General features: G+C 39.0%; 1 long non-coding RNA gene across 2 annotated transcripts in view; it reads right to left on the bottom strand.

Annotated features, from left to right (window-relative positions):
• Positions 1-7,962: 7,962 nt before the first annotated feature.
• LOC115937900 (uncharacterized) overlaps positions 7,963-10,122 on the bottom strand; it is a 47,305-nt gene continuing 45,145 nt past the window's right edge. For both annotated transcript variants that reach the window (XR_014145606.1, XR_014145607.1), the window contains one exon: positions 7,963-8,295. This is a non-coding gene — a long non-coding RNA (uncharacterized LOC115937900). The remainder of the gene's footprint in view (positions 8,296-10,122) is intronic.

Raw genomic sequence — 10,122 nt, 5'->3', positions numbered from 1 at the left:
AAATCCTGTATTTTTTTCTACTCAGCAATAATTATCAATAACATTAGCTTCAGATGATTTGGTTAAAATAATTTAATCCAAATGGCAATTAGCCAAAACATATTCCCAGTAACTTTAATTTTCAAATGTGATGCCCCATTTAACAATTTGTCAGTATTTATTTATATTATTTTTGTTTATTGTTTAAACTATGGAGATTTGGAAAACTATATGTTAACCGCAATAAAACATAAGTCTATTCTGAATGATAGTTGTGACTTAAAAAGTTTTCAGATTATTGCACCAAAATGATTAAGGTTTGGGAAACATTTAAATGGCTTTTGAGACTTCATGGCATAAGATAAAATCTAAATAAATCAAATTATTTGTATTGAGAAGCTAGTCAAAATTTTACAATGATTTAAAATGTCTTTTGGAACCTCTGAAATGGAAACACAATTAAGAGACCTTTTGTGAAGCAGATAAAATGAAATTGGTTGTCAAATAATATCACTGTGTTAAATTCTGCCAAGTAACTGGTAGAATTTACATGGGAAATGTTCCTTTGAATCCCATTTGAAATTCTAGAGCCTGAAGGAAAAATGATTCTGACCATTATGGGTTAAGCTACATAATTTAGTTGTTAATAATAGGCCTTTTACTAAAATTCTCAAATCCTAAAAGCTCTAAAAACCAAAAGTTCTTTTTGACATTTATCACAGACTAATTAACAATTCAGAGCTAAACTGAAATCAAATTCCTTATAGTCCTCATTCATTCCACTTTGTGTGAATTCATAAATTTAAATCAGGTATATTCATTTCTTTGCTTATAAGGAGGTTCCCAGACTCTGCTGGAAATGTTATACAAATTTGCTATATGCTCTCATTTACCTTTCTAAAATCTGAAAAATTCTGAATTCCAAAACATATCAAACCTCATGGATTTTTGATAAGGGGTATGGGCTTGTAATATTTAACATTTTTTATAATGTATATTCTGTACCAGACTACTCTAAATGCTTTATTTATTTTACCTGAATTCATCTCACAATACGTATAAGAAAGGTACAGTGGTTATTTCTATTTTACAGATGGGGAAACTGACACAGAGAATGGTGATATAATTCACAAAGCTAATAAGAGGTGAAACCTAGATTCATATCACTGCTCCAGTCAGACACCTGGACTAGCTCAGCTGGCTTTTGAATCAGAGGGCAAGACTTACTTAGCAGGTAGGTAAAACAAAGCTAGTTTTGGGGCGCCTGGGTGGCTCAGTCGGTTGAGCGACTGCCTTCGGCACAGGTCATGATCCCAGAGTCCTGGGATCGAGTGCCGCATCGGGCTCCCGGCTCGGCGGGGAGCCTGCTTCTCCCTCTGACCCTCCCCCCTCTCATGCTGTTTCTCTCTCGCTCGTTCTCTAATAAATAAATAAATAAAATCTTTAAAAAAAAAAAACAAAGCTAGTTTAATGACTATTCATACTTAGTTTTCTCATTGTAAAATGAGAATGATGTTACTAACTAGCTTATCAGATTACCTCAATTAAATAAGACATGTAAATTTAATGCAATGGCACATAGTATCTACTCAATATGTTTGCTATTGTTAATAGAGTTGGTCAGATTATGTCAACCTGAACTACCAGTCACAATGGGGACCTTGAAACACTTAAAGGCAACTTAAATTTTGCATCAGTAAAAAGAAAATATCTGGGATGCCTGGGTGGCTCAGTCATTTGTGTCTGCCCTCCGCTCAGGTCACTATCTCGGGGGTCCTGGAATTAAGCCCTGAGTCAGCCTCCCTGCTGGGAGTCCGCTTCTCCCTCTCCCTCTGCCCTTCCCCCTACTCATGTGTGTGCAGATGCATGCGCAGGCTCTCTCTCTCTCTCTCAAATAAATACATAACATCTTTAAAGAAAAAAAAGAAAATGTTTGGAGTACCTAGGTCTGTGTTTATAACTTAAAAAAAATTATGTATCCAAATGAAACCCATTTTTTTCTTGTGCTGTGGTTTATATAACACAGTGACACAGAGTAGATAATAAATATTTCTTGAATGAACAGTGTTGCAAAGTTATAAAGAGGTAACCACATGTTTCAAATTGTGAAATGTTGATTCTGAGTCCATACAAGAAACATATCACTGAAAGCCTTGGTTGATAATGTTAGATAATAAAATGTTAATGAGTTCATTGACTTCCTATAAACAAATAGTAGAGTCCACAGTACATATTTCATTAGGGTTGTACTGAAGAACATCTTACCATACTTAGCTGGCAAGATGTGCAATAAAGAGAAAAAAGAACAGAGCATTCCTTCCCATTCTAAGTCCCTCAGGACACAAACTGGCTGACATAGGGGAAGGGAGACACTCTGGTGAGCAGAACCCAGACCTAGTGGGTCAAACTAAATTGAATTTTAAATAACTGAATATGACTGGAAAGCTCTGGGATCTGACTGAGATGTCAGTAAAAGACGAATCAGGGGATTTTGATAGAAGAGTTGAAGTCATTTAGAAAAATGTAAGTTTTATGTTCACACCATACTGAGGGGAGACTGCTTATTAAACTAGTTTTTGTTTTTTAAAGATTTTATTTATTTATTTGACAGAGAGAGACACAGCGAGAGAGGAAATACAAGCAGGAGGAGTGGGAGAGGGAGAAGCAGGCTTCCCGCCGAGCAGGGAGCCCGATGTGGGGCTTGATCCCAGGACCCTGGGATCATGACCTGAGCCAAAGACAGACGCTTAACAACTGAGCCACCCAGGCGCCCCATTAAACTAGTTATTGTATATTTTTCTGGTAAAAGGGCTTTGAAAAACTTTTAGAGCCCTTAAAGATTTTAAGAGCCCATAAGATACTTCAGAATGATTTATAATATATATGAATCACCTGACATTAACATTCGTAACAAATAACTTGTATACCAAAACTGTTACATTATTTATTTCACTTAGCTTTATCATGCTAGAATACCACTTGTGAATTGTGTTTAATAATTTATCATAAAAACAGTGGAACACCTAAAATATGTCCTTCCTTTGATTTGTACCCCCAAAAAACTCCTATTCATACTTCAAGATCAGTACAGACCAATAAAATGAAAAGGCAAAGGTGTCTGGTTGTCTCAGTCACTAGAGCACATGACTCTTGATCTTCGGTTGTGAGTTGAGCTCTACATTTGGTGTAGAGTTTACTGAAAAATAACATCTTTAAAAAAAATTAAAATAAAATGAAAAAGCAACCTTTGGAAGGGTAGAAAATATTTGCAAACTATGTATCTGATAAAGGATTAATATCCAAAGAGCAGATTGGTCAATGCTTGGGAGGAGGGGGGATGGGGAAAGAATAACTGAATATGGTCAAAGAGCACAAACTTCTAGTTATAAGATGAACAAGTTCTGGGGATCTAATGTACAGCATGGTGACTATAGTTTTGTGTTTTTTTTATTGAGAGAGATAATGATAGAGAGAGAGCATGAGAGGGGGGAGAGTCAGAGGGAGAAGCAGACTCCCCGCTGAGCAGGGAGCCTGATGCAGGACTCGATTCCAGGACTCCAGGATCATGACCTGAGCCGAAGGCAGTCGCTTAAACAACTGAGCCACCCAGGCGCCCAGCATGGTGATTATAGTTAACAATACTGCATTATATACTTGAAAATTGCTAAGAGTAAATCTTGAAGTTTCTTATTACACAAAAAAGTAACTTTATGAGGTGATGCCTGTGTTAACTAACCTTATGTGTGTTAACCAACCTCATTTCACGGTATATACATACACCAAATCATCATATTATACACCTTAAACTTACACAATATTATATGTCAATTTATATCTCAATAAAGCTAGGAAAAAAAGAAAAGGAACTGTTTGGAACTAGATAGAGATGGTCATTGCATAACATTGTGAATGTGCTAAGTGCCACTGAATTGTTCAGTTTTAAATGGTTAATTTTGTTATGTCAATTTCATTTTAATGAAAACAGAAAGTAAAAGACCAGTACAAATGTCGCCTTTAGTAAAGTCACAAGTAATATACTTCCATTTCATCCTGTATTATAATTATCTATTCATGTTTCTTTTCCCCTAACTAGATGTATGCTCTGTAAAGGTAGAAACTACATTTATTTGTTTTTGTATCCCCTGCCTAGAACAATGCCTGCCACATAGTAGGCACTTAGAAAATGATTGAGTTAAAAAATAAGTTGTGATAGAAATAATCTATGAGAGGCATTTTAAACAAAATTTTAATATCAGTGGCAAAATAGTACCCAATTATATGTCCTGTACTGTTTGCGTTTTAGACCTGTGACAAATGAAAATGTCTTTTCTAGGTGAGAAAATAAACTGTGTTCTATGGTTAACAAGATTGAAACTCATCTTGACTTTGAGGAATAAACAAATCAATTTGGTTTTAATTGTAAAAAAAAGAAAATGATTGAGTTAATTAAAGAATTAAATAAGTTATATGTATTTCTCATCATGAAAGTTGAAGTTAACTAGCACATTTTGGAAAAGTCATTGATGTTCCTGAGCATGAAGTGCTGAATGTGCCAGGTTATTCAGACCTTTTTCATAAGATTACAGGAAATTTACCTAACAGAGCAGATAATTGACTTCATTTCTCACCAAATTACTGACACTAATATACCTGTTAAAATTATGAAGAACATCCAAGTTGTGTTGGCTTTTTAAAGATCACTTTGTTTACTTCAGGCTGTGACGAATTTATTACTGTGAAGTCAGTGAAACAGTTCTAAGAGATCTTAATTTCCCGGTAATGTGATAGCGAGCTAGATGGTGGAATATGACCTAAGTAAGGCTTGCAATTCTACACGATTGTTTAACTTCTTCAAGTAACTCATTAACTATTTGCACTGTGAATATAAAATGCATGATGATTTTGAAGTAACTAAATAGACTAATAAATGTTTATGGAAATAGGAAATTCTTCATAATTTTATGCTCTTAGAGGGCTCTACTGCTTGTGAGTTGTCTTTCATTCACTGGGATATTCCCTCAAATATTTCCTTTGTACATAACTATTCCAGCCTCAGATGTGGTGTGGTTAGGGTTGTAAAGCCTTCATCTCATAACAATGGAACTTTCAATTTGGCACATACTCAAATATGTGCTAGGAAATATTCTTCAAAGAAATAAACATAGTGATGCAGTGATGAATTAAAAAAAATTTTAGTAAGAAGCAAAGTTAATATTTAGTTTAGATTCTTATACATGATGGTATACCTTTAAGATTTTAACTAAAGTAACATTAGTATTAATATGGTTATTTTCTCAGCTTTACAACTCTGGTTACAGGTCTCCTCCTATCTGTTGACTTAGATAAATTGTCTAATATAGACATAAAATTTCCTCAAATAAAGGTGAATATTTTCAGAAAAAGTCTTGTTCATCTTTTGTTTCCTGACAAAAAAAGGAACCTGGACTAATTATTTTACAATTTAAGACTATTTGAACTGAACTGCTATTAAAGAATCTTCTTTGTTGGGGCGCCTGGGTGGCTCAGTAGTTGAAGCGTCTGCGTTAGGCTCAGGTGAGGTTAAGCGTCTGTCTTCGGCTCACGTCATGATCCCCGGGGTCCTAGGATCGAGTTCCACACTGGCTCCCTGCTCAGCGGGGGTCTGCTTCTCCTTCTGCCCTTCACCCCAATGGTGCGTGCTCTCTCTCTATCTCAAATAAATAAATAAAATCTTAAAAAAAAAAGAATCTTCTTTGTTTTTGATACATAAGTATGTTTTCCACACATGGATGAGTATCTCAATGAAAGAAAGTAATAGTTCCACTGAACTGAGTTCAAATCAGCCCCTTATAGGATTGTTATTAATTTATAGTGTCATTAAAATAAAGACAAAAGAATAAATACTCTTTTATATGAGGGTGTGGATAAATATAACCTGAAAATCTAGGCTGATTATATGTGTGCCTCCTGGGAGTTAAAGTAATAGGTCAGTTACTAGTATACAACTAACGTTTATTGAACATTATGCTAGCCAGTGATCTGCACACTTTATGAACATCACTAATCTTCACAAGCACTCTGTGAGAGAGAACCATGAGGTACATAGCTCTCTTCAAGGAGAGAAAAAGTTTTAACTAAAACTTAGCAATATTAGGCAATTGAATCTATTCTTAAAAGGTATTTCCAGGGGCGCCTGGGTGGCTCAGTTGTTAAGCGTCTGCCTTCGGCTCAGGTCATGATCCCAGGGTCCTGGGATCGAACCCGCATCGGGTTCCCTGCTCCTCGGGAAGCCTGCTTCTCCCTCTCCCACTCCCCCTGCTTGTGTTCCCTCTCTCGCTGTGTCTCTCTCTGTCAAATAAATAAATAAAATCTTAAAAAAAAAAAAAGATATTTCCAATTATTTTCTTTTTTTTAAGATTTTATTTATTTATTTGTCAGGGAGACAGACAGAGAGAGAGCACAAGGCGGGGGAGTGTCAGGCAGAGGGAGAAGCAGGCTCCTCGCTGAGCAAGGAGCCTGACGTGGTGGGGCTTGATCCCAGGACAATGGATCATGACCTGAGCCACCCAGGCGTCCCTCCAATTATTTTCTTTTTTTTCTTTAAAGATTTTATTTATTTATTTGAGAGAGAGGGATCACAAGCAGGGGGGAGGTGTAGAGGGAGAAGCAGACTCCCTGCTGAGCATGGAGACCGATGTAGAACTCGATCCCAGGACTCTGGAATCATGCCCTGAGCCAAAGGCAGATGCTTAACCAACTGAGCCACTGAGGCACCCGCTCCAATTATTTTCAGTTGTAGTTTTTGTAGAGGCTGCTTTTAGGCAACAGGCTTGAGCAACGGAAGCTTGAGCGGGGCCTAAGGGCCCACAGGGACCACCAAGCTGAAGGCAAACAAGCTCATTAAGCGACCTACCTCAAAATAGCCATAGTCTGTAACTAACCAGTGGGCTACTTACAACCAGGCACAGTTACCAAAAAAGGGAAAATTCCATATGTCCCCATACTTCCTCACTCTGCCCTATAACCGGGGCCCCTCATCACCGTCTTGTGGCTGATAGTCTCTCCTTTGCTGTCCTGCCTGCTGCTCCCTTGCGGTGTATTCGATAAACTTCTATGTTCTTCGTTCTGCCTTGGGTGAACACTTTCACTGACCGCGCCACGAGCCCCCATCTGATCGGAGCGTCCCACAGTTTTACAAATGACGTGTAATGTCGCATCTGAAATCCTGCTGTCAGTTCAGGAAGAGAACGAAGAAGAGCGTGGTTGAAAAGAAGAGAAGGTTGAGCAGGTTAGTGAAACATTTCCAAATGTTGTTGCTTATGGAGAAGTTAACATCATTGTGGCTCTGTGGCCTAGAGAAGACTTCTATAGCTATCTTTAGATATTTGAAGGGCATTTTGTACAAAACAGATTAGATCTATTTTTGTGTTGCTTCGAGGCACAAACAAGATAAATGAGATGGGAAAGGGAGGGTGTGTGAGTGAATGGGGTCCCTTTGTATGCCCGAAAGCACTCGAGATTACCATTACCAGGAGGGAGAGTTTGTTTTTGTTCTTTTCTCTTTTTTTAAGATTTTATTTATTTGAGAGAAAGAACTCGAGAGAGAACACGAGCTGGGGGAGAGGCAGAGGGAGAGGGTGAGGCAGCCTCTCTGCTAAACAGGGAGCCCGATGTGGGGCTCGACCCCAGGACCCATGATCCGAGCCGAATGCAGACTCTTAACCAGCTAAGCCACACAGGCACCCCTGTTTTTGTTCTTTTAAAATGTATTTCAAAATATAAAACAGCTTAGCAAAAAATGGGAGGAGGGAAAGGGAAGAAAGGGAGGAAGGAAGGAGGGATAAACATAAGGATAATCTATCAAAGATCACTTTAAGAAGTAAATGCAAAGTAATGTAAAATGTAGCCAGGACGCAGGGGTGCAAAAACACCTGGATCCAGGAGTCCCAGAAAGCCCAGTTTCGGCCACTTGCTGCTCACAAAATCCAGAGGCACAGAGACAAGTGATGGTGAGACAGGAAAGGCATTTATTTCAGTGAGGCCAACACCGGAAAGACAACGGACTAATGTCTCAAAGACTGTCTCTGAAGTGCTGAAATAATTTGAGTCTTGTATGCAGAAAATGTGGGACAAAGGTTGGTGGGTACAAGCAGCTGGGCGGTAAAGGTCAGGTCATCGTTGCCATGGATCAGGTCATCGTTGCCATGGATCAGGTCATCGTTGTCATGGATCAGGTCATCCTTGTCATGGATGGGGTCTTGCTGCCTCAGGACAGGCCTTAAGGGGATACTTGCCCACAGGGTCTTTTGTCAAAATTAAGAGATAAGCTGGAAAGAACTTAATCAATTAGAAAGTTTGAGGTCAGCATGGAGGGAAGTAGTTGAAGACCTCTTTCAAAGACGATAGTCACTATTTTCTGATGACAATAGGAAAGATTCCAATCTTATGATTTGACACGCATAATAAAAATCAGAAAAACAATCACATAAAAAAAGACACTAAGAGGGGTGCCTGGGTGGCTCAAGTCATGGTGTCAGGGTCATGAGATTGAGCTCCCTGTTGGGCTCCATGCTGGGCATGGAGCCTGCCTAAGATTCTCTCCCTCCCTAAAAAAAGAAAAGGAAAGAACGAACGAAAGAAAAGAAAGTAATCAATGACTGAACAAGTCTTTCCATAATCTGAGAGAATCTCCAAAGAAGATAAGCTGGGTGAAGTGATAGGTAATTGTAGCATGAGAGAGAAAGAAGCGCTGCAAGCAGTGGGAAAAACAAAAGTGGAAGTTCTAAAGCAAAGAGTTTGGTTCATGCGAGGCTCAGTTGGTGAAACGTCTCCCTTTGGCTCAGGTCATGATCCCAGGATCCTGGGATCAAGCCCAGGTTGGGCTCCCTGCTCACCAGGGAGTCTGCTTCCCCTCTCCTTCCCACTCTTCTCCCTCTCCTCCCCACTCATGCTATCCCTGTCTCTCTCTCTCTCAAATAGACAAAATCTTTATAAAAAAAAAAAGTTTGGTTCATACCAAACAATAACAATAAAAACCCCAAAAAACCCAAAAGGCGGTGTTTATGGCTGGAAGGTAGTAAAGGAAAAGTAGTGCAAGAGGTGTTTGGAGATGCAGGCAAAGGCCAAAGTATATAGGCAAGAAGTGGATTTTATTTTAAGTGGAATGGGAAGAAACTGAACTCTTTTAAACAGGAGAGTGATGTGATCTAGTGCATGTGTGAGGAAGATTCATCCACAGAAGCACTGGGGGCAGGGCAGAGGCAGAAAGACCAATCAGAAAGCTGTAGCAGGAGTCCTCCCTCAGTGTGAGTGATCTGATTGCTGTTGGGGTGGCACAGTGGAAAGAGGTGGATGATGACATTTGCGTGGAGCCAAACAGCAGAGCAGCTTCAGACTATTTGAGTGTCTGCTGTGTCCCAGGCCCTGTGTTAGATAATGGGGACTCAACAGTGAACAAAAGTGACACAAACCTGTATTAGTGCAGAGAGTAGAACCATGAGCACACACACAAGTCCCTATATGGTGTGCTGGAAGGTAAGAAAATGGAGAAACAAAGCAGAGAAAGGGGAATAGTGAGTAGCTGATGGATTGCCATTTTAAATGCTACAGTTATTTTTGTGCAATTTGTGACCTTTGACTTTGGAGATTTACATTTTGGGAAAAAAGAACAAAGTATATCCAAAAGCAGAGTTAACAGGGCCAAAGAGGGATAAGGGTCACTAAGGGTCCTATAGTCCTCCATGGAGTCTGTAGTGAGATTCCTGCCCCCTCCCCCAAAATCAATAGGCTCAGCTTTCTGCCAGTATTAGTGGTCCCATTCTTTGTTTTGTTTTGTTTTGTTTAATTTTAATTCCAGTATAGTTAACATACAGTGTTATATTAGTTTCAAGTGTACAATGTAGTGAATCAGCAATTCTATACATTACTCAGTGCTCATCATGATAAGTGTACTCTTAATCCCCTTCACTTCTTTCACCTATTTCCTCACCCACCTCCATGCTGGGCATGGAGCCTGCTTAAGATTCTCTCTCTCCCTTTCCCTCTGCCCCTCCCTGCTTGAGCTCACTCTCTTAAAACAAAACAAAACAAAACAAAACACTAAGCCACTAAGCAATAAAACACCTGGGAACCACCATCTTAGGGTAATTTGAAAAATAACCAACA

This window comes from Leptonychotes weddellii, chromosome 5, assembly GCF_054177405.1.
Source record: "Leptonychotes weddellii isolate Sample4059 chromosome 5, ASM5417740v2, whole genome shotgun sequence".
In the NCBI taxonomy this organism is placed as follows: domain Eukaryota; kingdom Metazoa; phylum Chordata; class Mammalia; order Carnivora; family Phocidae; genus Leptonychotes; species Leptonychotes weddellii.
The sequence above is the reverse complement of the archived record's forward strand: the minus strand, read 5'-3'. Positions and strand labels throughout refer to the sequence as shown.